At 44.7% G+C, this 27,890-nt stretch overlaps 1 protein-coding gene across 3 annotated transcripts in view; it reads left to right on the top strand.

The window, feature by feature from the left end:
• The first annotated feature begins 6,604 nt into the window (after positions 1-6,604).
• Positions 6,605-27,890, top strand: part of RCAN2 (regulator of calcineurin 2) — a 109,691-nt gene continuing 88,405 nt past the window's right edge. Inside the window, exon 1 of one of the 3 annotated variants that reach the window (XM_073586547.1) lies at positions 6,605-6,695. The gene's annotated coding sequence lies outside the window, so the exon portion shown is untranslated. The other 2 variants (XM_073586548.1, XM_073586549.1) reach the window with 2 other exon arrangements.

Below are 27,890 nucleotides of genomic sequence, written 5' to 3'. Positions count from 1 at the left end.
CAGCCTGTATATAACACTATATCTGCAGCCTGTATACAGCTCTATATCTGCAGCCTGTATATAACACTATATCTGCAGCCTGTATATAGCACTAGATCTGCATCCTGTATATAGCACTAGATCTGCAGCTTGTATATAGCACTATATCTGCAGCTTGTATAAAGCGCTATATCTGCATCCTGTATATAGCACTAGATCTGAAGCCTGTATATAGCACTAGATCTGCAATCTGTATAAAGCACTATATCTGCAGCCTGTATATAGCACTATATCTGCAGTCTGTATATAGCACTATATCTGCAGTCTGTATATAGCACTATATATGCAGCCTGTATATAGCACTATATCTGCAGTCTTTATATAACACTATATCTGCAGTCTGTATATAGCACTATATCTGCAGTCTGTATATAGCACTATATCTGCAGCTTGTATATAGCACTATATCTGCAGTCTGTATATAGCACTATATCTGCAGTCTGTATATAGCACTATATCTACAGTCTGTATATAGCACTATATCTGCAGTCTGTATATAACACTATATCTACAGTCTGTATATAGCACTATATCTGCAGTCTGTATATAACACTATATCTACAGTCTGTATATAGCACTATATCTGCAGTCTGTATATAGCACTATATCTGCAGCCTGTATATAGCACTATATCTGCAGTCTGTATATAACACTATACCTACAGTCTGTATATAGCACTAAATCTGCAGTCTGTATATAGCACTATATCTGCAGTCTGTATATAACACTATATCTACAGTCTGTATATAGCACTATATCTACAGTCTGTATATAGCACTATATCTGCAGTCTGTATATAACACTATATCTGCAGTCTGTATATAACACTATATCTGCAGTCTGTATATAGCACTATATCTGCAGTCTGTATATAGCACTATATCTGCAGTCTGTATATAGCATATACACTCACTGGCCACTTTATTAGGTACACCTGTCCAACTGTGTGTTAAGACTTAATTTCTAATCAGCCAATCACATGGCGGCAACTCAGTGCATTTAGGCATGTAGACATGGTCAAGACAATCTCCTGCAGTTCAAACCGAGCATCAGTATGGGGAAGAAAGGTGATTTGAGTGCCTTTGAACGTGGCATGATTGTTGGTGCCAGAAGGGCTGGTCTGAGTATTTCAGAAACTGCTGATCTACTGGGATTTTCACGCACAACCATCTCTAGGGTTTACAGAGAATGGTCCGAAAAAGAAAAAAAATCCAGTGAGCGGCAGTTCTGTGGCCGGAAATGCCTTGTTGATGCCAGAGGTCAGAGGAGAATGGGCAGACTGGTTCGAGCTGATAGAAAGGCAACAGTGACTCAAATTGCCACCCGTTACAACCAAGGTAGGCAGAAGAGCATCTCTGAACGCACAGTGCGTCGAACTTTGAGGCAGATGGGCTACAGCAGCAGAAGACCACACTGGGTACCACTCCTCTCAGCTAAGAACAGGAAACTGAGGCTACAATTTGCACAAGCTCATCGAAATTGGACAGTAGAAGATTGGAAAAACGTTGCCTGGTCTGATGAGTCTCGATTTCTGCTGCGACATTCGGATGGTAGGGTCAGAATTTGGCGTAAACAACATGAAAGCATGGATCCATCCTGCCTTGTATCAACGGTTCAGGCTGGTGGTGGTGGTGTCATGGTGTGGGGAATTTTTTCTTGGCACTCTTTGGGCCCCTTGGTACCAATTGAGCATCGTTGCAACGCCACAGCCTACCTGAGTATTGTTGCTGACCATGTCCATCCCTTTATGACCACAATGTACCCAACATCTGATGGCTACTTTCAGCAGGATAATGCGCCATGTCATAAAGCTCGAATCATCTCAGATTGGTTTCTTGAACATGACAATGAGTTTACTGTACTCAAATGGCCTCCTCAGTCACCAGATCTCAATCCAATAGAGCATCTTTGGGATGTGGTGGAACGGGAGATTCGCATCAGGGATGTGCAGCCGACAAATCTGCGCCAACTGTGTGATGCCATCATGTCAATATGGTCCAAAATCTCTGAGGAATGCTTCCAGCACCTTGTTGAATCTCTGCCACGAAGAATTGAGGCAGTTCTGAAGGCAAAAGGGGGTCCAACCCCTTACTAGCATGGTGTACCTAATAAAGTGGCCAGTGAGTGTATATATGCAGCCTGTATATAGCACTATATCTGCAGTCTGTATATAACACTATATCTACAGTCCGTATATAACACTATATCTGCAGTCTGTATATAACACTATATCTACAGTCTGTATATAACACTATAATCTGCAGTCTGTATATAACACTATATCTGCAGCCTGTATATAACACTATATCTGCAGTCTGTATATAACACTATATCTGCAGTCTGTATATAACACTATATCTGCAGCCTGTATATAGCACTATATCTGCATTCTGTATATAACACTATATCTGCAGCCTGTATATAACACTATATCTACAGTCTGTATATAACACTATATCTACAGTCTGTATATAACACTATATCTACAGTCTGTATATAACACTATATCTGCATTCTGTATATAACACTATAATCTGCAGCCTGTATATAGCATTATATCTGCAGCCTGTATATAGCACTATATCTGCAGCCTGTATATAGCACTATATCTGCAGTCTGTATATAACACTATATCTGCAGCCTGTATATAGCACTAGAGCTGCAGCTTGTATATAGCACTATATCTACAGTCTGTATATAACACTATATCTACAGTCTGTATATAACACTATATCTACAGTCTGTATATAACACTATATCTACAGTCTGTATATAACACTATAATCTACAGTCTGTATATAACACTATATCTACAGTCTGTATATAACACTATATCTACAGTCTGTATATAACACTATATCTACAGTCTGTATATAGCACTATATCTACAGTCTGTATATAGCACTATATCTACAGTCTGTATATAGCACTATATCTACAGTCTGTATATAGCACTATATCTGCAGTCTGTATATAACACTATATCTGCAGTCTGTATATAGCACTATATCTGCAGTCTGTATATAGCACTATATCTGCAGTCTGTATATAGCACTATATCTGCAGTCTGTATATAGCATATACACTCACTGGCCACTTTATTAGGTACACCTGTCCAACTGTGTGTTAAGACTTAATTTCTAATCAGCCAATCACATGGCGGCAACTCAGTGCATTTAGGCATGTAGACATGGTCAAGACAATCTCCTGCAGTTCAAACCGAGCATCAGTATGGGGAAGAAAGGTGATTTGAGTGCCTTTGAACGTGGCATGATTGTTGGTGCCAGAAGGGCTGGTCTGAGTATTTCAGAAACTGCTGATCTACTGGGATTTTCACGCACAACCATCTCTAGGGTTTACAGAGAATGGTCCGAAAAAGAAAAAAAATCCAGTGAGCGGCAGTTCTGTGGGCGGAAATGCCTTGTTGATGCCAGAGGTCAGAGGAGAATGGGCATACTGGTTCGAGCTGATAGAAAGGCAACAGTGACTCAAATTGCCACCCGTTACAACCAAGGTAGGCAGAAGAGCATCTCTGAACGCACAGTGCGTCGAACTTTGAGGCAGATGGGCTACAGCAGCAGAAGACCACACTGGGTACCACTCCTCTCAGCTAAGAACAGGAAACTGAGGCTACAATTTGCACAAGCTCATCGAAATTGGACAGTAGAAGATTGGAAAAACGTTGCCTGGTCTGATGAGTCTCGATTTCTGCTGCGACATTCGGATGGTAGGGTCAGAATTTGGCGTAAACAACATGAAAGCATGGATCCATCCTGCCTTGTATCAACGGTTCAGGCTGGTGGTGGTGGTGTCATGGTGTGGGGAATTTTTTCTTGGCACTCTTTGGGCCCCTTGGTACCAATTGAGCATCGTTGCAACGCCACAGCCTACCTGAGTATTGTTGCTGACCATGTCCATCCCTTTATGACCACAATGTACCCAACATCTGATGGCTACTTTCAGCAGGATAATGCGCCATGTCATAAAGCTCGAATCATCTCAGATTGGTTTCTTGAACATGACAATGAGTTCACTGTACTCAAATGGCCTCCTCAGTCACCAGATCTCAATCCAATAGAGCATCTTTGGGATGTGGTGGAACGGGAGATTCGCATCAGGGATGTGCAGCCGACAAATCTGCGCCAACTGTGTGATGCCATCATGTCAATATGGTCCAAAATCTCTGAGGAATGCTTCCAGCACCTTGTTGAATCTCTGCCACGAAGAATTGAGGCAGTTCTGAAGGCAAAAGGGGGTCCAACCCCTTACTAGCATGGTGTACCTAATAAAGTGGCCAGTGAGTGTATATATGCAGCCTGTATATAGCACTATATCTGCAGTCTGTATATAACACTATATCTACAGTCCGTATATAACACTATATCTGCAGTCTGTATATAACACTATATCTACAGTCTGTATATAACACTATAATCTGCAGTCTGTATATAACACTATATCTGCAGCCTGTATATAACACTATATCTGCAGTCTGTATATAACACTATATCTGCAGTCTGTATATAACACTATATCTGCAGCCTGTATATAGCACTATATCTGCAGTCTGTATATAGCACTATATCTGCAGTCTGTATATAACACTATATCTGCAGCCTGTATATAGCACTAGAGCTGCAGCTTGTATATAGCACTATATCTACAGTCTGTATATAACACTATATCTACAGTCTGTATATTACACTATATCTACAGTCTGTATATAACACTATATCTACAGTCTGTATATAACACTATATCTACAGTCTGTATATAACACTATATCTACAGTCTGTATATAACACTATATCTACAGTCTGTATATAACACTATATCTACAGTCTGTATATAACACTATATCTGCATTCTGTATATAACACTATAATCTGCAGCCTGTATATAGCACTATATCTGCAGCCTGTATATAGCACTATATCTGCAGCCTGTATATAGCACTATATCTGCAGTCTGTATATAACACTATATCTGCAGCCTGTATATAGCACTAGAGCTGCAGCTTGTATATAGCACTATATCTACAGTCTGTATATAACACTATATCTACAGTCTGTATATAACACTATATCTACAGTCTGTATATAACACTATATCTACAGTCTGTATATAACACTATAATCTACAGTCTGTATATAACACTATATCTACAGTCTGTATATAACACTATATCTACAGTCTGTATATAACACTATATCTACAGTCTGTATATAGCACTATAATCTACAGTCTGTATATAACACTATATCTACAGTCTGTATATAACACTATATCTACAGCCTGTATATAACACTATAATCTACAGTCTGTATATAACACTATAATCTACAGTCTGTATATAACACTATATCTACAGTCTGTATATAACACTATATCTACAGTCTGTATATAACACTATATCTACAGTCTGTATATAGCACTATAATCTACAGTCTGTATATAACACTATATCTACAGTCTGTATATAACACTATATCTACAGCCTGTACATAACACTATATCTACAGTCTGTATATAACACTATAATCTACAGTCTGTATATAACACTATATCTACAGTCTGTATATAACACTATATCTACAGTCTGTATATAACACTATAATCTACAGTCTGTATATAACACTATATCTACAGTCTGTATATAACACTATATCTACAGCCTGTATATAACACTATATCTGCAGTCTGTATATAACACTATAATCTACAGTCTGTATATAACACTATAATCTACAGTCTGTATATAACACTATATCTACAGTCTGTATATAGCACTAGAGCTGCAGCTTGTATATAACACTATATCTGCAGTCTGTATATAACACTATAATCTACAGTCTGTATATAACACTATAATCTACAGTCTGTATATAACACTATAATCTACAGTCTGTATATAGCACTAGAGCTGCAGCTTGTATATAGCACTATATCTACAGTCTGTATATAACACTATATCTGCAGTCTGTATATAACACTATATCTACAGTCTGTATATAGCACTAGAGCTGCAGCTTGTATATAACACTATATCTGCAGTCTGTATATAACACTATATCTGCAGTCTGTATATAGCACTATATCTGCAGTCTGTATATAACACTATAATCTACAGTCTGTATATAACACTATATCTGCAGCCTGTATATAGCACTAGAGCTGCAGCTTGTATATAGCACTATATCTACAGTCTGTATATAACACTATATCTGCATTCTGTATATAACACTATAATCTGCAGCCTGTATATAGCACTATATCTGCATTCTGTATACAGCTCTATATCTGCATTCTGTATACAACACTATATATGCATACTGTATATAGCACTAGAGCTGCAGCTTGTATATAGCACTATATCTGCAGCCTGTATATAGCACTATATCTGTACCCTGTATATTGCAGTGTATCCTCAGCCCCGTATACCTCACCACTGCTGTATATACAGATTATTGCGCGCAGTCCTGTATCTGCCGGGATTGTGAGATAAATTCTCGGGTTCACATCACTGTGTGGCAGCGAAGCGCTACGGTCGGGCGGCCGCTGATTGGCTGTCCGCTGTGCGCCTGTGTACCGGAGCAGTGCGGGCGGGGACGGAGTAGGAGAGGACACACACAGCTGATCTGCTGCCGCTGCTGCAGGTAGGTGACAGACTGAGCTCCGGGGGATTGCAGTGTTATTGTACAAGGTGAGGCTGGAGGAGGTGGTGGTGCTGATGGCTGCCAGGCTGCTCCACCTGCACTGAGCACTGGCGGATACCTGTCAATGGAGAATACCCAGGAGTTGTGCAGGACATGGCAAGCAGAGGTCTGCTGTGTGACATCAGGGAGATGGGGACAGGGGGCTCAGCACCGGGGGGCTCAGGCAGGACAGAACTGGGGTGAGGGGGCATCCTGCTATATAGGCAGATCTATATACAGAATCATATACAGCCACTATATATGTATATATCGCCATCATGGAGCTTTATGTCTGTGTGTATATAATATATACATATATAGATAGATAGAAAGCTCCATGATGGCTTCATATATGCTCCAAGTTGCTCAGAGATGTATATGTAGACGTATTAGGGGCCATATTGCTCCCACCTATATCTATGCAATGATGGGAAGATGGAAATCGATGACCTCCTTTAGGTAAAGTGGAGAGACATTAAATGGTTTACAGTGATGAAGAGGTTAACATAATGTAGAAGAGGGAGTTACTATTTGTTGGTATAGAAGAGGAGTAATATTTGCTCCCTGGTGGTCTAGAATAGTAGTGGGGTGTTAATATTTTTTTTCCCTGTTGGCCTGGACGATAGGAGGGAGTTAATATTTTATTTTTCTCCTTTATGGCCTAGAGTGGGTTAATATTTTATTCCCTAGTGGTCTGTCATTGAAGAGGGGTTTCATATATGTGTTTCCCTGGTGGTCTAGAGTACAAATAGGAGTTAATATTCTAGTTGCTGGTAGTCCAGAGTAGAATGTTTTAGTCCTTCGTGGTCTAGAATTGAATTGTGGGCTAATATTTTAGTTGCCGCAGTTTTTTCTAGAAATTAAGATCAGTGCCACATATCCCAGCAGGTAAGAGGTGAAGGATTAATACTACTTCCCTGGTGGTCTACAGTAGCTGTGATGGTGGTCTGGAGTGGAAAAGGAAGTTAATATTTTAATTTTTATAGAGGAGAATAGGGGCTTAATATTTAATTATAGTTATACCCTAGTGGCCTGGAATAGAGAGAAGGATTATTACTGATTCCCTGGTCATCTAGAGTAGAGGATGGAGTTAATATTCATTCTTTGATGACTACTATTTCTTCCCTAATGGTCTGTTATAGAAATTTTTTATTCTATGATGGTAGAGTAAAAAATGAAGTTAATATTTTTTTCCCTAGTGGTCTTGAGTAGAAGTGTATATTACTCCTTGCTAGTCTAACAAAAGAGAGAGGTAATATATATTCCCTGGTGGTCTAGAGCCGTGTTGCACAACTCAAGTCCTCAAAAAACACATCATGTTTTCAGGATTTCTTTAGAATTATGTACGTGATGTAATTATTGTCAGTTTCTCAGAAATTGACACAGGTGTTCTGTTTATAGGGGAGTTGATATTTATTCCTTGGTGGTGTAGATTAGACGTGGGGTTAATATTTATTCTCTGGTGGTGTAGAGTAGACGTGGGATTGATATTTATTCCACTGGTGGTGTAGATTAGACGTGGGATTGATATTTATTCCCTGGTGGTGTAGAGTAGACGCGGGGATTAATATTTATTCTCTGGTGGTGTAAGTAGACTTTGGAGTTAATATTTATTCCCTAGTCATAAAGAGTATAAATGATGGTTAATATATGTATATGTTCCCTGGTGGTCTAGAGTAGCAGTAGGGGTCAATATTTTCCTGGTGGTGTACAGTAAAAGAGGGGGTCAATATTTATTGTGTAGTGGGCTAGAGTGGAAGTGGAGCTTAATATTTATTCCCTGGTGGTCTAGAGTAAAAGTGATGGCTAACAGCTTGATGGTCTAGTGGTCCACCCACCTCCCATGTCCCAGCAAGGTACCCATTTACATCTCATGCAACAGGGAGCTGTATGCATCGTGCTCCTCACATTCTGCTTCTCTTTCTGCTATGAACGCCGGACTTTTCTTTGCTAATGACTCTTACAGTCCACAAGGCACGACGTACAGACGAGCTGTACCATGAGGGAGAAAGCAGGCGGCACATACATGTCGCCAGCGTGCCAGCGTGCCAGTATGTATGCCAGCCAGCGTCGTCCCATAAGCCCGTGACCATATACCCATCATACATATCACAGAAGTGTTTGTGATGTGTGCTGTTTACATGGTAGAGGGAACAGACTCTCACTATGAAGAATATACCAGGGAGTGCACAAAATTGGGAATAAATGCAAAGAAAGATGCAGGAGCAAAGACCCCCTGACAAGGCCAACTACTGAATGTAAATATTTCCATGGCAAAAAACACACATGGAAATACACCTAGAAACCACACCGCAAACCATCGTTAACAACACCCAAAGCCTCACTATTCAGTGCAAATACCAACTGTGGCTCTTAATAAAGTCACTAAATGTTCTAGAAAAACAGATATCAAAGAGAAAAAAAACCATGTCATTTTATATAAACTACTAGCTGAAGAGCCCGGCGCTGCTCGGGCATAGTAACTAACTGTGGTTAGTTATAACAAATTATAATTATCCTCCATCCCATAGTCCCGTACCCATATACCCATCATACATATCCACGATCCATAGTCCTGTGCCCATATACCCATCATACATATCCACGATCCATAGTCCTGTGCCCATATACCCATCATACATATCCACCCTCCCATAGTCCCATGCCCATATACCCATCATACATATTCTCCATCCCATAGGCCCATGCCCATATACCCATCATACATATCCGCCATCCCATAGTCCAGTGCCCATATACCCATCATACATATCCACGATCCATAGTCCCGTGCCCGTATACCCATCACACATCCTCCATCCCATAGTCCCGTGCCCATATACCCATCATACATATCCTTCATCCCATAGTCCCGTGCCCATATACCCATCATACATATCCTCCATCCCATAGTCCCGTGCCCATACACCCATCACACATCCTTCATCCCATAGTCCCGTGCCCATATACCCATCATACATATCCTCCATCCCATAGTCCCGTGCCCATATACCCATCATACATATCCACCCTCCCATAGTCCCTTGCCCATATACCCATCATACATATCCGCCATCCCATATTCCCGTGCCTATATACCCATCATACATATCCGCCATCCCATAGTCCCATGCCCATATACCCATCACACATCCTTCATCCCATAGTCCAGTGCCTATATACCCATCATACATATCCTCCATCCCATAGTCCCATGCCTATATACCCATCATACATATCCGCCATCCCATAGTCCCATGCCCATATACCCATCACACATCCTTCATCCCATAGTCCAGTGCCTATATACCCATCATACATATCCTCCATCCCATAGTCCAGTGCCCATATACCCATCACACATCCTCCATCCCATAGTCCAGTGCCTATATACCCATCATACATATCCTCCATCCCATAGTCCCATGCCTATATACCCATCATACATATCCTCCATCCCATAGTCGAGTGCCCATATACCCATCACACATCCTCCATCCCATAGTCCAGTGCCCATATACCCATCATACATATCCGCCATCCCATAGTCCCGTGCCCATATACCCATCACACATCCTCCATCCCATAGTCCAGTGCCTATATACCCATCATACATATCCTCCATCCCATAGTCCCATGCCTATATACCCATCATACATATCCTCCATCCCATAGTCCAGTGTCCATATACCCATCACACATCCTCCATCCCATAGTCCCGTGCCCATATACCCATCATACATATCCGCCATCCCATAGTCCCGTGCCCATATACCCATCATACATATCCACCATCCCATAGTCCCGTGCCCATATACCCGTCATACATATCCTCCATCCCACACAGTCCAGTGCCCATATACCCATCACACATCCTCCATCCCATAGTCAACCATTATGACATCATAATGAGCGGCGTGGCTTGATGACATCAGCGTCGCCATGCAACCATTGTGACATCATAATGAGGGGCGGGGCTTGATACGCACACACTGTTTCCCCAGTATGTAGATAGGGGCATTATGACATCATAATGAGGGGCAGGGCTTGACGCACACACTTTTTCCCCAGTATGTAGACGGGCAAAATTGGTGAATTGTAAAACACACATACATACACACTTTGAGCTTTATATATTAGATTACAAAACAAAAATATTTGAACCCCCCTGACGAAGCTGGGTTATCAGCGAAACGTATGAGATCTCTTTACCCTCATGGTTCAAGAAAGGTTGAACTTGATGGACCTATCTGTTTTTTTTTTTCAACCTATGTCACCATGATGTGATCCCGCATTTTGATAGATCATGGATCTATTTATCTCCATTTTTTATCTCTTTTATCTATTCATGCTTTATTCTTGATGCTGCAGTTATTTCAACTTTGTATTGACTTTTGTATATTAAATTGGACATACCCTTTTCTATTCGGCAATGAGAGAGATAAGTCAGAGATACATGGCATGTTTCGCTGGTAACGTGGCTTCCTCAGGGGGTTCATGTAATCTTGTTTGGCATTTGACCATTTAGGGACTGAGACTTTATTGGAAGCCACAGCTGGTATTTGTTGTCCAGTAGTGCAGTTTTAGGTCTTTTTTTAACCATTGGTTTGTGGTGGTGTTTCTATGATATTTGCAACTAAAAATGTAAGGATGTGTATATATAATGGATGTTCTTTGCTGATGTATCTTTCTTCCCTTATTACTATGCCATGTTGGGAAAGATTTATCAAAACCAGTGCCAAGGAAATGGGGAGCAGTTGTCCGTATCATCCATGCAGCCGGGTCCTCGGGGCCTCTGGAGAATGACGGCTTGTTAGGGGCAACTGCTCCACTTTTCCCTTGCACTGGTTTTGATCAGTCACCCCCGTTATTCATGGGCAACCTAATTTATTTTCCTGGATGAGGAGCGGAAAGGTGACCTATAGGAGAAGCCTTTAAAGAGTCATATATGGCTATTTGAGCCTGGATTTAAAGGGACGGTCTCATCAACTCCCGCCCTCCCCCCCAAGTGCAACATAAGGTCTTATGGACATTATGAAGAGGATGACGTAATACACACCTCCGCTACTGCAGAACCTCTTTGGAGAGTAAGAGAAGATTCCTGCTCAGTATTTATTAACTGATTGATATGAAATGCCCTTTTCCTTCAAATAGAAACGGTCATTAGCAGCTGGTGTATATTATGAGGTTCTGCGGCAGTTGAGGTGTATTATGAGGTTCTGCAGCAGCTGAGGTGTATAATGAGGTTCTGCAGCAGCTGCGGTGTATAATGAGGTTCTGCAGCAGCTGAAGTGTATAATTAGGTTCTGCAGCAGCTGAGGTGTATTATGAGGTTCTGCAGCAGCTGAGGTGTATTATGAGGTTCTGCAGCAGCTGTGGTGTATAATTAGGTTCTGCAGCAGCTGTGGTGTATTATGAGGTACTGCAGGAGCTGTGGTGTGTGATGAGGTTCTAAAGCACCTGAGGTGTATTATGAGGTTCTGTAGCTCAGCTGAGGTGTATTATGAGGTTCTGCAGCAGCTGTGGTATGTGATGAGGTTCTGCAGCAGCTAAGGTGTCTTATGAGGTTCTGCAGCAGCTTTGGTGTGTGATGAGGTTCTGCAGCAGGTGTGTGTGATGAGGTTCTGCAACAGCTGAGGTGTATAATGAGGTTCTGCAGCAGCTGATGTGTATAATTAGGTTCTGCAGCAGCTGAGGTGTATTATGAGGTTCTGCAGCAGCTGAGGTGTATTATGAGGTTCTGCAGCAGCTGCGGTGTATAATGAGGTTCTGCAGCAGCTGAAGTGTATAATTAGGTTCTGCAGCAGCTGAGGTGTATTATGAGGTTCTGCAGCAGCTGAGGTGTATTATGAGGTTCTGCAGCAGCTGTGGTGTATTATGAGGTACTGCAGCAGCTGTGGTGTATTATGAGGTACTGCAGGAGCTGTGGTGTGTGATGAGGTTCTGTAGCTCAGCTGAGGTGTATTATGAGGTTCTGCAGCAGCTGTGGTATGTGATGAGGTTCTGCAGCAGCTAAGGTGTATTATGAGGTTCTGCAGCAGCTTTGGTGTGTGATGAGGTTCTGCAGCAGGTGTGTGTGATGAGGTTCTGCAACAGCTGAGGTGTATAATGAGGTTCTGCAGCAGCTGATGTGTATAATTAGGTTCTGCAGCAGCTGAGGTGTATTATGAGGTTCTGCAGCAGCTGAGGTATATTATTAGGTTCTGCAGCAGCTGTGGTGTATTATGAGGTACTGCAGGAGCTGTGGTGTATAATGAGGTTCTGCAGCAGCTGATGTGTATAATTAGGTTCTGCAGCAGCTGAGGTGTATTATGAGGTTCTGCAGCAGCTGAGGTGTATTATGAGGTACTGCAGGAGCTGTGGTGTATAATGAGGTTCTAAAGCAGCTGAGGTGTATAATTAGGTTCTGCAGCAGCTGAGGTGTATTATGAGGTTCTGCAGCAGCTGAGGTGTATTATTAGGTTCTGCAGCAGCTGTGGTGTGTGAGGTTCTAAAGCAGCTGAGGTGTATTATGAGGTTCTGCAGCTCAGCTGAGGTGTATTATGAGGTTCTGCAGCAGCTGATGTGTATAATTAGGTTCTGCAGCAACTGAGGTGTATTATTAGGTTCTGCAGCAGCTGTGGTGTATTATGAGGTACTGCAGGAGCTGAGGTGTATTATGAGGTTCTGCAGCAGCTGAGGTGTATTATGAGATTCTGCAGCAGCTGAGGTGTATTATGAGGTACTGCAGGAGCTGTGGTGTATAATGAGGTTCTGCAGCAGCTGAGGTGTATTATTAGGTTCTGCAGCAGCTGAGGTGTATAATGAGGATCTGCAGCAGCTGAGGTGTATAATGAGGTACTGCAGAAGCTGTGGTGTATAATGAGGTTCTGCAGCAGCTGAGGTGTATTATGAGGTTCTGCAGCAGCTGAGGTGTATTATTAGGTTCTGCAGCAGCTGTGGTGTGTGAGGTTCTAAAGCAGCTGAGGTGTATTATGAGGTTCTGCAGCAGCTGATGTGTATAATTAGGTTCTGCAGCAGCTGAGGTGTATTATGAGGTTCTGTAGCTCAGCTGAGGTGTATTATGAGGTACTGCAGCAGCTGTGGTGTGTGATGAGGTTCTGCAGCAGCTGATGTGTATAATGAGGTTCTGCAGCAGCTGATGTGTATAATTAGGCTCTGCAGCAGCTGATGTGTATAATTAGGTTCTGCAGCAACTGGTGTATTATGAGGTTCTGCAGCAGCTGTGGTGTATTATGAGGTACTGCAGGAGCTGAGGTGTATTATGAGGTTCTGCAGCAGCTGAGGTGTATTATGAGATTCTGCAGCAGCTGAGGTGTATTATGAGGTACTGCAGGAGCTGTGGTGTATAATGAGGTTCTGCAGCAGCTGAGGTGTATTATTAGGTTCTGCAGCAGCTGAGGTGTATAATGAGGATCTGCAGCAGCTGAGGTGCATTATGAGGTTCTGCAGCAGCTGTGGTGTATTATGAGGTACTGCAGGAGCTGTGGTGTATAATGAGGTTCTGCAGCAGCTGAGGTGTATTATGAGGTTCTGCAGCAGCTGAGGTGTATTATTAGGTTCTGCAGCAGCTGTGGTGTGTGAGGTTCTAAAGCAGCTGAGGTGTATTATGAGGTTCTGCAGCAGCTGATGTGTATAATTAGGTTCTGCAGCAGCTGAGGTGTATTATGAGGTTCTGTAGCTCAGCTGAGGTGTATTATGAGGTACTGCAGCAGCTGTGGTGTGTGATGAGGTTCTGCAGCAGCTGATGTGTATAATGAGGTTCTGCAGCAGCTGATGTGTATAATTAGGCTCTGCAGCAGCTGATGTGTATAATTAGGTTCTGCAGCAACTGGTGTATTATGAGGTTCTGCAGCAGCTGAGGTGTATTATTAGGTTCTGCAGCAGCTGTGGTGTGTGAGGTTCTAAAGCAGCTGTGGTGTATTATGAGGTACTGCAGGAGCTGAGGTGTATTATGAGGTTCTGCAGCAGCTGAGGTGTATTATGAGATTCTGCAGCAGCTGAGGTGTATTATGAGGTTCTGCAGCAGCTGAGGTGTATTATGAGATTCTGCAGCAGCTGAGGTGTATTATGAGGTACTGCAGGAGCTGTGGTGTATAATGAGGTTCTGCAGCAGCTGAGGTGTATTATTAGGTTCTGCAGCAGCTGAGGTGTATAATGAGGATCTGCAGCAGCTGAGGTGCATTATGAGGTTCTGCAGCAGCTGTGGTGTATTATGAGGTACTGCAGGAGCTGTGGTGTATAATGAGGTTCTGCAGCAGCTGAGGTGTATTATTAGGTTCTGCAGCAGCTGTGGTGTGTGAGGTTCTAAAGCAGCTGAGGTGTATTATGAGGTTCTGCAGCAGCTGAGGTGTATTATTAGGTTCTGCAGCAGCTGTGGTGTGTGAGGTTCTAAAGCAGCTGAGGTGTATTATGAGGTTCTGCAGCAGCTGATGTGTATAATTAGGTTCTGCAGCAGCTGAGGTGTATTATGAGGTTCTGTAGCTCAGCTGAGGTGTATTATGAGGTACTGCAGGAGCTGTGGTGTATTATGAGGTTCTGCAGCAGCTGAGGTGTATTATTAGGTTCTGCAGCAGCTGTGGTGTGTGAGGTTCTAAAGCAGCTGAGGTGTATTATGAGGTTCTGCAGCAGCTGATGTGTATAATTAGGTTCTGCAGCAGCTGAGGTGTATTATGAGGTTCTGTAGCTCAGCTGAGGTGTATTATGAGGTACTGCAGCAGCTGTGGTGTGTGATGAGGTTCTGCAGCAGCTGATGTGTATTATGAGGTTCTGCAGCAGCTGATGTGTATAATTAGGTTCTGCAGCAGCTGAGGTGTATTATGAGGTTCTGCAGCTCAGCTGAGGTGTATTATGAGGTACTGCAGGAGCTGTGGTGTATTATGAGGTTCTGCAGCAGCTGAGGTGTATTATTAGGTTCTGCAGCAGCTGTGGTGTGTGAGGTTCTAAAGCAGCTGAGGTGTATTATGAGGTTCTGCAGCAGCTGATGTGTATAATTAGGCTCTGCAGCAGCTGATGTGTATAATTAGGTTCTGCAGCAACTGAGGTGTATTATGAGGTTCTGCAGCAGCTGAGGTGTATTATTAGGTTCTGCAGCAGCTGTGGTGTGTGAGGTTCTAAAGCAGCTGTGGTGTATTATGAGGTACTGCAGGAGCTGTGGTGTATTATGAGGTTCTGCAGCAGCTGAGGTGTATTATGAGATTCTGCAGCAGCTGTGGTGTATTATGAAGTACTGCAGGAGCTGTGGTGTATAATGAGGTTCTGCAGCAGCTGAGGTGTATTATTAGGTTCTGCAGCAGCTGTGGTGTATAATGAGGATCTGCAGCAGCTGAGGTGCATTATGAGGTTCTGCAGCAGCTGTGGTGTATTATGAGGTACTGCAGGAGCTGTGGTGTATAATGAGGTTCTGCAGCAACTGTGGTGTATTATGAGGTTCTGCAGCAGCTGAGGTGTATTATTAGGTTCTGCAGCAGCTGTGGTGTGTGAGGTTCTAAAGCAGCTGAGGTGTATTATGAGGTTCTGCAGCAGCTGATGTGTATAATTAGGTTCTGCAGCAACTGTGGTGTATTATGAGGTTCTGCACCTCAGCTGTGGTGTATTATGAGGTACTGCAGCAGCTGTGGTGTGTGATGAGGTTCTGCAGCAGCTGATGTGTATAATGAGGTTCTGCAGCAGCTGATGTGTATAATTAGGTTCTGCAGCAGCTGTGGTGTATTATGAGGTTCTGCAGCAGCTGTGGTGTATTATGAGGTTCTGCAGCAGCTGTTGTGTATTATGAGGTTCTGCAGGAGCTGTGGTGTATAATTAGGTTCTGCAGCAACTGTGGTGTATTATGAGGTTCTGCAGCAACTGTGGTGTATTATGAAGTACTGCAGCAGCTGTGGTGTATTATGAGGTTCTGCAGCAGCTGTGGTGTATTATGAAGTACTGCAGGAGCTGTGGTGTATAATTAGGTTCTGCAGCAACTGTGGTGTATTATGAGGTTCTGCAGCAGCTGTGGTGTATTATGAAGTACTGCAGGAGCTGTGGTGTATATATGTGCTCTATAATATTCTATAGCAGTATTTTACAGCCTGCAGCTGCTGAAGAACCTCTTGTTAGTAATTGATGAGCGCTCTGTGTCAGTTGCTGGGGGTTGGTATAAGCGGGCGCCCTGTAGTGATGGGTGCACGCGGCTCTGACGTGTGGCTCATACATGGATTACCTGCGGATCTGACCTGTGTGATGTGGGGGTCTCGTCTTACCTTCCCCTTACACCACAGTGCCTCTCCAGATTACAGGGGGAGAGGTGCAGGGCGCAGATGATTTCCCCTTTTCCCCGTGGAGAGGACGGAGGATATTTCTGCGATCTGCGTTCCCAGCTCTAATGTGCGCGGTGTTTATAGGGAATGGCGGCATGATGCGGTGTGTGCAGGGAACGTGCATTATGCCCGGAGGGCAGCGGCTCCGCTGTCAGTATGGTGGGTGTTGTGCCACAGTGGAGGTCTCTAACCTGCGGCTCTCCTGTTGCTGCACAACTGTTCTCAGCATGCCCTGACAATAAAAGGCTGGAAAATGCCGGATACAGCGGGCCGGCACGATCAGAGCCATATGTGTTTTTATCTTTCCCATCAGCATATCCGTGCGAGGGCTTATTAATTGCAGGACGAGTTGCAGCTCCTCCAATATTCGAGTTTTTATTTATTCAGCATTCACTTTCTATGAAATTAAACCTGGAAACATTTTGGGATACACAACAATATTTTTGGAGAAGCAAAGTGGTCAGGAAACCAATGACTATGCCATTTCTATATTTTTTTTTCCCTTTTTAGCATCAGGTATGAATATTATGATATTTTTGTTCCTTCCTTAAGGGCCTTTGTAGCGTTCTAGAGCCTATAAACACATACGTGTAATAGTGTCCCCATCCTGACACCTTCCCACAATAATGTCCTCCTCCCTGGCCCCTTTCTGTAGTAGGTTCTCCCGTACTGTCCCTTTTATAAAATAATGTCCCTCATCCTGGGCCCCTTTCTGTAATAATATCCATCCGGCCCCTATTCTGTAATAATGCCTCTCATCCTAGGCCCCTTCCTGTTATAACATTCTCTGTCCTGAGCCTCTTCCTGATATAATGTCCAACATATTTTGCCCCTTCCTGGTATAATGTCCCTTGTCCTGGGCCCCTTACTGTAATAATATCCCTCATCCTCGCCCCTGTAAAAATGTTCCCCATCATGGGCCCCTTCCTAGTGTAATGTCCTCCTACCTGGTTTAATGTCCCCCTTATGGGCCCCCTCCTTTAATAATGTCCAACATCCTGGACCTCTACTTGGTATAATGTCCTTTGTCCTGGACTCCTTACTGTAATAAAATCCCTCATCATGGCCCCTTCCTGTAACCTTGTTGTCCATGCTGTAATAAATTTGCCCCATCATGGGCCCCTTCCTGGTTTAATGTCCCCAATCTTATAATAATGACCCCCATCCTGATCCCCTTCCTGGTGTAATATCCCTCATTCTGGTAAAATGACCCACATCCTATAATAACTTCTGCCATCATGGACCCTTTCTTAGTATAATGAACCCCATCCTGATTGTTGATGATAAAGAAAAAGTATCTCAGCCCACATCAACCAAGTTTTTTGTTTTTTTTTCCACCAGGGATGCAACCAGAGCTTATGATCGGTCAAAATTAAAATGCTACAATGCCGATCAGTGCATTAGCTTATTCATTCTTTTCGCCAAAGAACCTGATGATCGTTATCGTAAAAATCGGTCATTTTGGACAAATTTTATCTTTTCTGTTGCGTTCCTAAAATCAGGAATGTAAATAACCGACAGAGAAAAAGGTGGAGAAGGAGTTCAGTAGACACATGTGCTTCTCACTAAACTAGAATATCATCGAAAAGTTAATTTATTTCAGTTTTTCAATGCAAAAAGTGAAACTCATATGTTATACAGTTGTGGCCAAAAGTATTGACACCCCTGCAATTCTGTCAGATAATACTCAGTTTCTTCCTGAAAATGATTGCAAACACAAATTCTTTGGTATTATTATCTTCATTTAATTTGTCTTAAATGAAAAAACACAAAAGAGAATGAAGCAAAAAGCAAAACATTGATCATTTCACACAAAACTCCAAAAATGGGCCAGACAAAAGTATTGGCACCCTCAGCCTAATACTTGGTTGCACAACCTTTAGCCAAAATAACTGCAACCAACCGCTTCCGGTAACCATCAATGAGTTTCTTACAATGATCTGCTGGAAATTTAGACCATTCTTTGGCAAACTGCTCCAGGTCCCTGATATTAGAAGGGCGCCTTCTCCAAACTGCCATTTTTAGATCTCTCCACAGGTATTCTATGGGATTCAGGTCTGGACTCATTGCTGGCCACCTTAGAAGTCTCCAGTGCTTTCTCTCAAACCATTTTCTAGTGCTTTTTGAAGTGTGTTTTGGGTCATTGTCCTGCTGGAAGACCCATGACCTCTGAGGGCGACCCAGCTTTATCACAGTGGGCCCTACATTATGCTGCAAAATTTGTTGGTAGTCTTCAGACTTCATAATGCCATGCACACGGTTAAGCAGTCCAGTGCCAGAGGCAGCAAAGCAACCCCAAAACATCAGGGAACCTCCGCCATGTTTGACTGTAGGGACCGTGTTCTTTTCTTTGAATGCCTCTTTTTTTCTCCTGTAAACTCTATGTTGATGCCTTTGCCCAAAAAGCTCTACTTTTGTCTCATCTGACCAGAGAACATTCTTCCAAAACGTTTTAGGCTTTTTCAGGTAAGTTTTGGCAAACTCCAGCCTGGCTTTTTATATGTCTCGGGGTAAGAAGTGGGGTCTTCCTGGGTCTCCTACCATACAGTCCCTTTTCATTCAGACGCCGACGGATAGTACGGGTTGACACCGTTGTACCCTCGGACTGCAGGGCAGCTTGAACTTGTTTGGATGTTAGTCGAGGTTCTTTATCCAACATCCGCACAATCTTGCGGTGAAATCTCTTGTCAATTTTTCTTTTCCTTCCACATCTAGGGAGGTTAGCCACAGTGCCATGGGCTTTAAACTCCTTGATGACACTGCGCACGGTAGACACAGGAACATTCAGGTCTTTGGAGATGGACTTATAGCCTTGAGAATGCTCATGCTTCCTCACAATTTGGTTTCTCAAGTCCTCAGACAGTTCTTTGGTCTTCTTTCTTTTCTCCATGCTCAATGTGGTACACACAAGGACACAGGACAGAGGTTGAGTCAACTTTAATCCATGTCAACTGGCTGCAAGTGTGATTTAGTTATTGCCAACACCTGTTAGGTGCCACAGGTAAGTTACAGGTGCTGTTAATTACACAAATTAGAGACGCATCACATGATTTTTCGAACAGTGCCAATACTTTTGTCCACCCTCTTTTTTGTGTTTGGTGTGGAATTATATCCAATTTGGCTTTAGGACAATTCTTTTTGTGTTTTTTCATTTAAGACAAATTAAATGAAGATAATAATACCAAAGAATTTGTGTTTGCAATCATTTTCAGGAAGAAACTGAGTATTATCTGAAAGAATTGCAGGGGTGTCAATACTTTTGGCCACAACTGTATAGAGTCATTACAGACAGAGTGATCTATTTCACATGTTTATTTTTTAATGTTGATGATTATGGCTTACAACCAATGAAAACCCAAAAGTCATTATCTCAGGAAATTAGAATAATTATCAAAAAAACACCTGTAAAGGCTTCCTAAGTGTTTAAAAATGTCCCTTAGTCAGTTTCAGCAGCTCCACAATCATGGGGAAGACTGCGGACCTGACAGATGTCCAGAAGGCAGTCACTGACACACTCCACAAGGAGGGTAAGCCACAAATGGTCATTGCTAAAGAGGCTGTCTGTTCACAGAGTGCTGTATCCAAGCATACTAATGGAAAGTTGAGTGAAAGGAAAAAGTGTGGTAGAAAAAGGCGCACAAGCAACCGGGATAACCACAGCCTGGAAAGGATTGTTAAGAAAATGACATTCAAAAATGTGGGGGAGATTCACAAGGAGTGGACTGCTGCTGGAGTCTTTGCTTCAAGAGCCACCACATACAGACGTATCCAGGACATGGGCTACAAGTGTCGCATTCCTTGTGTCAGCCACTCATGACCAATAGCCAACACCAGAAGCGTCTTACCTGGGCCAAGGAGAAAAAGAACTGGACTGTTGCTCAGTGGTCCAAGGTGTTGTTTTCAGATGATAGTAAATTTTACATTTCATTTTGAAATCAAGAGTGGAGAGGCCACAATCCAAGCTGCTGGAGGTCTAGTGTGAAGTCTCCACAATCAGTGATGGTTTGGGGAGCCATGTCATCTGCTGGTGTAGGTCCACTGTTTTTTATCAAGACCAAAGTCAGTGCAGCCGTCTACCAGGAAATATTAGAGCACTTCATGCTTCCCTCTGGCGACAAGCTTTGTGGAGATGGAAATTTCATTCTCCAGCAGAACTTGGCACCTGTCCACACTGCCAAAAGTACCAATACCTGGTGTAAAAACAACAGTATCACTGGGCTTGATTGGCAGCAAACTCGCCCGATCTTAACCCCATAGAGAATCTGTGGGGTATTGTCAAGAGGAAGATGAGAGACACCAGACCCAACAATGCAGATGATCTGAAGGCTGCTATCAAAGCAACCTGGGCTTCCATAACCCCTCAGCAGTGCCACAGGCTGATCGCCTCCATGCCGCGCCGCATTGATGCAGTAATTGATGCAAAAGGAGCCCCGACCAAGTATTGAGTGCAGTTACTGAACATACATTTCAGTAGGGCCAGCACTTCGGATTTTAAAATCATTTTTCAAGATGGTGTTATAAAGTATTCTAATTTACTGAGATAATGACTTTTGGGTTTTCATTGGCTGTAAGCCATAATCATCAACATTAACAGAAATAAACACGTGAAATAGATCACTCTGTGTGTAATGACTCTATATAATACACTGTTCAAAAAAATTGCCCATTTTATCAGCTGCTGCTACCGCCATCAGGGGCTTATTTACAGCATTCTGTAATGCTGTAGATAAGCCCCCGATGTAAGCTAAAAGATAAGAAAAATGAGTTATATTATACTCACCCAGGGGCGGTCCGGGTCCGGTTTTGGTCCGATGGGTGTCCGGCGCCTCCCATCTTCTAACGGTGACGTCTTCTTTGCTGCCTGTCTCGGCTCCTGCGCAGGCGCAATGCTCTGCCCTGTTGAGGGCAGAGCAGAATACTGCAGTGTGCAGGCACCTCACCTCTCCCGGCGCCTGCGGACTGCAGAACTCTGCTCTGCCCTCAACAGGGCAGAGCAGTGTGCCTGCGCAGGAGCCACGACAGGCAGCAAAGAAGAGGATGTCACCGTTAGAAGATGGGAGGCGCCGGACCGCAACACCCATCGGACCAAGACCGGACCGCCCCCCAGTGAGTATAATCTAACTCCTTTTTCTTATGTTTCAGTTTACATCGAGGGCTTTTCTACAGCATTACAGAATGCTGTAGATAAGCCCCTGATGGCTGTGCCGGCAGCTGATAGGCGAAAAATGGGGTGACAGATTCCCTTTAAAACAAGTCAAAATGAGGCTCAGTATTGTGTGTGGCCTCCACGTGCCTGTATGACCTCCCCACAATGCCTGGGCTTGCGCCTGATGAGCTTGCGGATGGTCTCCTGAGGGATCTCCTCCCACACCTAGACCAAAGCATCAACCAACTCCTGGACAGTCTGTGGTGCATCTGTGGTGCCCCCCAGGAGTATGGCCGCCACAGTGGCTTTGCCTTCCTCCAGGGAGGGTAATTCCAGGTTTGGAAGCAGTAAAAGGTCTCTCTCGCAGTTAACCTATACATGCAACATAGTTCCACTCCAGGCCAGCAGGGAGGACTCTGAACCGGAGTTGAGGAGATGAGTGCTCTCTGAGGGCCAAGAGAGAGGAGTGGTCAGTTAGTGTGAGGAGGGTGAAGTGTGCAGACGTGAAGGGGAAGCACGGAGATTGAGCGGAGAGGAAAGGCTCATCTCCAGTGAGAGCGCATGAACTGGAGCCTGGTCTACACAGTTGTACGGATACTAACGGTCCTGCAACAGATACCAGAGGAGTAGGAGGCTGTAAATGCCCTACCCCATCTAAGACTTGGAGGCACAACAGCACGGAGTGAGCCAAGAGAGGAATAGCGGCTACAGCTGTCTGCCATACGAGGAGTGCTAGTAGAAGAGAATTAGGAGGAACTCCAGTGTAACTCAGTACTTTGAGTACTTCACTCAAATAAGCGCTAGGAAGGAGACTGCACAGCCCATCTGCAGAGAGAGAATCCCTGAGCTGCTTCCAGGCTAGCCTGCTCCGGTACCATCTGTAATCAGGACCCTGGACTGCACTTATTAAGTAAAGGTACAGAAATTGCACCCCGCAGTGTCTTTGTCTATTTCCTACGCTCCCGGCACTGCTACATCCCCATGCCAACCACATCTACACTGCCCTGGGACTACAGCTTCACCTGTGGGGAGCTTTCACATCTCTGCTGCACCATATCATCAGTCCCAGTGGATCTGCATGCAGCGTTGGCTTAACATCTGACTTGCCGAACACCACAGGTGGCGTCACAAACTATTCCATTAACTATATTCCACCATTCAATTTCCTTTATTACTTGGGCGCCCAGGGCCACGGACCGGGTCACTGCTGCTGTGACACATCCCGCTGACACCGGCCCGGTACCGAGTACCCCACAGCCCTGGGAGGGCAACCCAACTTGGCGTCACGAACAGGATTACGGAGCCCGGTATCCCCGGGTCCTCTGTGCCAGAGACTGTTGTGTGCTATAGACTGTGTTTGTGTAAAAGACTGTGTTGGCGCCAATTGCCGCCATTGCAGCGCTGCTTGGCGTGCGTGGGAACCAAAAGAGGTGGGCCTTCGTGGGCGGAGCCTGCCACTGAGCGCGAAGAAGTGAAGTCCCGCGCGGGAAGAGGAAAAAGCGCGCGAGAAGTGGGAGGAGCTGAGGCCTACAGCCCGGAGCATCGGGCCTGCGAAGCGGCCGCCGGTAAGCTCACTCAACCCCCGGCCCTGGCTAACGTTAACTAGGGGGGGAAGAGAATGTCTCAGGCAAGCGCCAATGCAGCGGCCGCCCCGCCAACCCCCTAGTGCCGTAAGCAGCGGTGTCCAACATGGCTGCGGCTTCGGTAGCACCCACCGCAGCGGTTCCCATAATGCCGCTGTCTAAGCCCTACCTACCGGGAGCGGCCTGTCTACCGCAGTACTCGGGTGAGTCCCATACCCTGAGTGAATTTAAAGAGAGACTGTGCGGTTTGTTTGAGGTGTATCCCCTGTCTGAAAGCCAGAAAGTGAACATCCTGATTAGACAGCTAACGGGTGCAGCACAGAGAGAGGTGAAAGCCTGGCAGGACAGCACCTTTGACACCCGTACTGCAGCTGAAATCAAGATGCGATTCTTTGGATGCAAGGAGAGAGCGCAGGACAGTATAAGGGACTATGCTCTTAACCTGCAGTTAAACAAATTGATCCTGACAGTGTGAAAGAGGAAGACAAACTTAAAGGAGCAGTTCATTGAAGGACTCCTGTCCAGTACCCACAGAGGACAGTTGCGCATCATAACCCTGCAAAACCCTGATCTGGACTTGATCTGGATCTGATTTCAAGCACAGGGCTATTCGGGTACTGCAGGAGCCAACTGACAGCCGTCCAGCGCCCCAGAGGCGCCCAGTGATCACCTACCACCAGGAAGCAACATCTTTCCCTTCCATCCCTGTGGAGGATGATGCATAGACTCTGGATAAAGATCCAACTGAAGAGTTGCGTCTTCAGGTCCAGGAGTTGACCAAAGGTATGGCTGCACTTACTAAAACCGTGCAGTCCCTGCAGGTGTCCTCCAAGGAGAAGATCCAGCTGGCTTCCAGTCCAGAGGATGTCCCATGGTTCCGGAAGAGGAGAACCCTGCCACTCCGAGGGAGGAACACCGACCGCTATGACCAGGACGGACATCCCATTTGTCGTCGTTGCTACAAGGTAGGTCATCTTGCCAGATTCTGGCAACCCCTGGGGCAGAGGGCCAACCCCCAGGAGTAGGACCACAAGGCCCAAGGAACTGGCGAGCCAAGTATGTTGGAGGGAAACCGATCCTTCCAGTGGTGATTGACGGCATCCCCATGAACGCTTTGCTGGACACTGACTCCCAGGTGACCACTGTGCCGTACATTCTTTGCAAGAGGTATTGGGCTGATTCTGAACTTACCCGTGGCCCCACTGATGAACTGACAGTAGTTGCCAGTAATGGCCAGTCTTTGCCGCAGATTGGATGTAAGGAAATTACTGTTAAAGTGGGTCAGGTAGAGCTAAAATATCAAGGTCTGATAGTTGTGGATATTGATCGACGAGAATGTAATCCAATGATGACTCTTGGTACAAATGTCATTGAAAATTGTCTTTCCGAGGTTATTGTCTTGTTGCAACAGGTGGCTGAGACTGCTGGTTCCAGTGAACAACGAGTCCTGCAAAAGGAGATCAGAGCCCTGATGCAAAGACAACAGGTAGAACTCTCTGGTGGAGAAATTGGCAGTGTCAGAGTGAGTGATTCTTTCCCCATTGCAATACCCCCCAGATGTGAAATGTTGATTTGGTGTTGGTTTGGTGGATGGAGCGAGACATGATGTCCCAGATCTGCTCAATCGGATTCAGGTCTGGGGAACGGGCAGGCCAGTCCATAGCTTGAATGTCTTCAACTTGCAGGAACTGCTGACACACTCCAGCCACATGAGGTCTGGCACTGTCCTGCATTAGGAGTAACCCAGGGCCAACCGCACCAGTATATGGTCTCACAAGGGGTCTGAGGAACTCATCTCAGTACCTAATGGCAGTCAGGCTACCTCTGGCGAGCACATGGAGGGCTGTGCGGCCCTCTAAAGAAATGCCACCCCACACCATTACTGTCCCACTGCCAAAACCGTTTATGCTGAAGGATGTTGCAGGCAGCAAATCGCTCTCCGTGGCGTCTCTAGACTGTCACGTCTGTCACTTGTGCTCAGTGTGAACCTGCTTTCATTCTGTGAAGAGCACAGGGCACCAGTGGCGAATTTGCCAATCCTGGTGTTCTGTGGAAAATGCCAAGCATCCTGCACGGTGTTGGGCTGTGAGCACAACCCCCATCTGTGGACGTCGGGCACTCAGACCATCCTCATGGAGTCGGTTTCTAACCGTTTGTGCAGACACATGCACATTTGTGGCCTACTGGAGGTCATTTTGCAGGGCTCTGGCAGTGCTCATCCTGGTCCTCCTTTCACAAAGACGGAGGTAGCGGTCCTGATGCTGGGTTGTTGCCCTCCTATGGCCCCCTCCACATCTCCTGGTGTACTGGCCTGTCTCCTGGTAGCACCTTCAGCCTCTGGACACTACGCTGACAGACACAGCAAACCTTCTTGCCACAGATCGCATTGATGTGCCATCCTGGATGAGCTGCACTACCTGAGCAACTTGTGTGGGTTGTAGAGTCCATCTCATGCTACAACGAGTGTGAAAGCACAACTGTTATGAATGGGTCACCGAGGAGGATAGCAAAGACGCAGACTTACTCTTACTAAATACATCAGAAAAATCAGCCAAATAGTCAGTAATATCTTGAGACTGGGGAGAGGTGGAGAAAACAGAAGTGTCACTAAGAACACATTGACAACCCCAACTCACCACAGACACAGATTTCCAATCTATAACAGGATTATGAGTTTGCAACCAAGGAAAACCCAGAAAAATAGTATGATGCAAATTGTGCAACACCAAAAATTTACAATTTTCTTGGTGGTTCGGGGCGACCCGCATTATCACCTGGGTCCAAAACTGGGGTTTATTCTCCGCCAAAGGAGTAGCATCAAAACTCCTCAAAGGGATAGGAGTCCGCAGGGGCACCATGGGGAAACCACAACATTTAGCAAAGTCCAAATCCATCAGATTCAAAGCTGCTGCTGAATCAACAAAAGCCTTACTGGAAAATGTAGACAAGGAGCAGATCAGGGTAATCACCAAAAGGAACTTAGGCTGTACACTGCCCACCGCAAATGCGTGAGCAAAACGCTTTTCTCGTTTAGGGCAGACAGAAATAGTATGAGAGGCGTCACCACAGAAAAAACACAACTTATTACACCTTCTAAACTCCTGATGTTGCGCCCTAGACAAAACCCTATCACATTGCATGGGTTCAGAAGTTCGTTCGAAAGGCGGCAACGCCTCTCGTGTAGTTTTACGTTCACGTAAATGCCAATCAATTTGAATGGCAAATGACAGAGTCGTCAAGACCAGAGGGAACAGGAAATCCCACCATAAAATCTTTTACGGTTTCTGCCAAACACTTCCGAAAGAGAGCTGCTAGGGCATTGTCATTCCATTTAGTAAGGACCACCCACTTTCGGAATTTTTGACAGTATAACTCTGCAGAATCCTGACCCTGGTTCAATGCCAGTAAGGTTTTCTCAGCTTGATCAACAGCATTAGGTTCATCATACAACAACCCCAAGGCTTGAAAAAACGCGTCCACATTAGCCAGAATAGGATCTCCGGGTGTCAAAGAAAAGGCCCAATCCTGGGGATCGTCGCGCAGCAGGGAGATGACAATTTTAACCTGCTGCACAGAGCTCCCCGATGAGTTAGGTTTCAAAGCAAAAAATAGTTTACAATTATTCTTAAGATTCAAAAATTTAGACCAATCCCCAGAAAACACATCAGGAGAAGGGATTTTTGGTTCATCAGCAGATGATTGAGCGAGATAGGCAGAAATTCCCCGCACTTCAGCAGCGAGCTCCTCAACACGATCAGACAATTGCTTAGTCTCCATTTAGACAAAACATATCCTCCTACAGCCCGAGAAAAAAAAGAGGAAAATATATATAAAAAAAAATTCTGACACTATTTTTTAAAAAAAATTCTTTCCTTCTTTAGAGTACCCTAGAGTCTACAGTTAGGCTGGTGATTCTGTTATGCTTGGGTCACCGAGGAGGATAGCAGGTCCAGGCTAAGCCACAGAAAACCAGAGAGGTTGGAAACTAAGAGGATTGCAGACCCCTGATCCTGTCCACACAACTAGCAGTAGCTGTGGAGCGTACCTACGATGATCCTAGACGCCTTGGCACAGCCGGAGAGCTAACTAAGCCTAAAGCAAGAAAGGGGAAATCTAAAGTGCCCCGGAG

The sequence above is a fragment of the Dendrobates tinctorius genome, unplaced genomic scaffold (genome assembly GCF_039654945.1).
Source record: "Dendrobates tinctorius isolate UK_male_01 unplaced genomic scaffold, ASM3965494v1 ptg000093l, whole genome shotgun sequence".
Taxonomy (NCBI): Eukaryota; Metazoa; Chordata; class Amphibia; order Anura; family Dendrobatidae; genus Dendrobates; species Dendrobates tinctorius.
The sequence above is the reverse complement of the archived record's forward strand: the minus strand, read 5'-3'. Positions and strand labels throughout refer to the sequence as shown.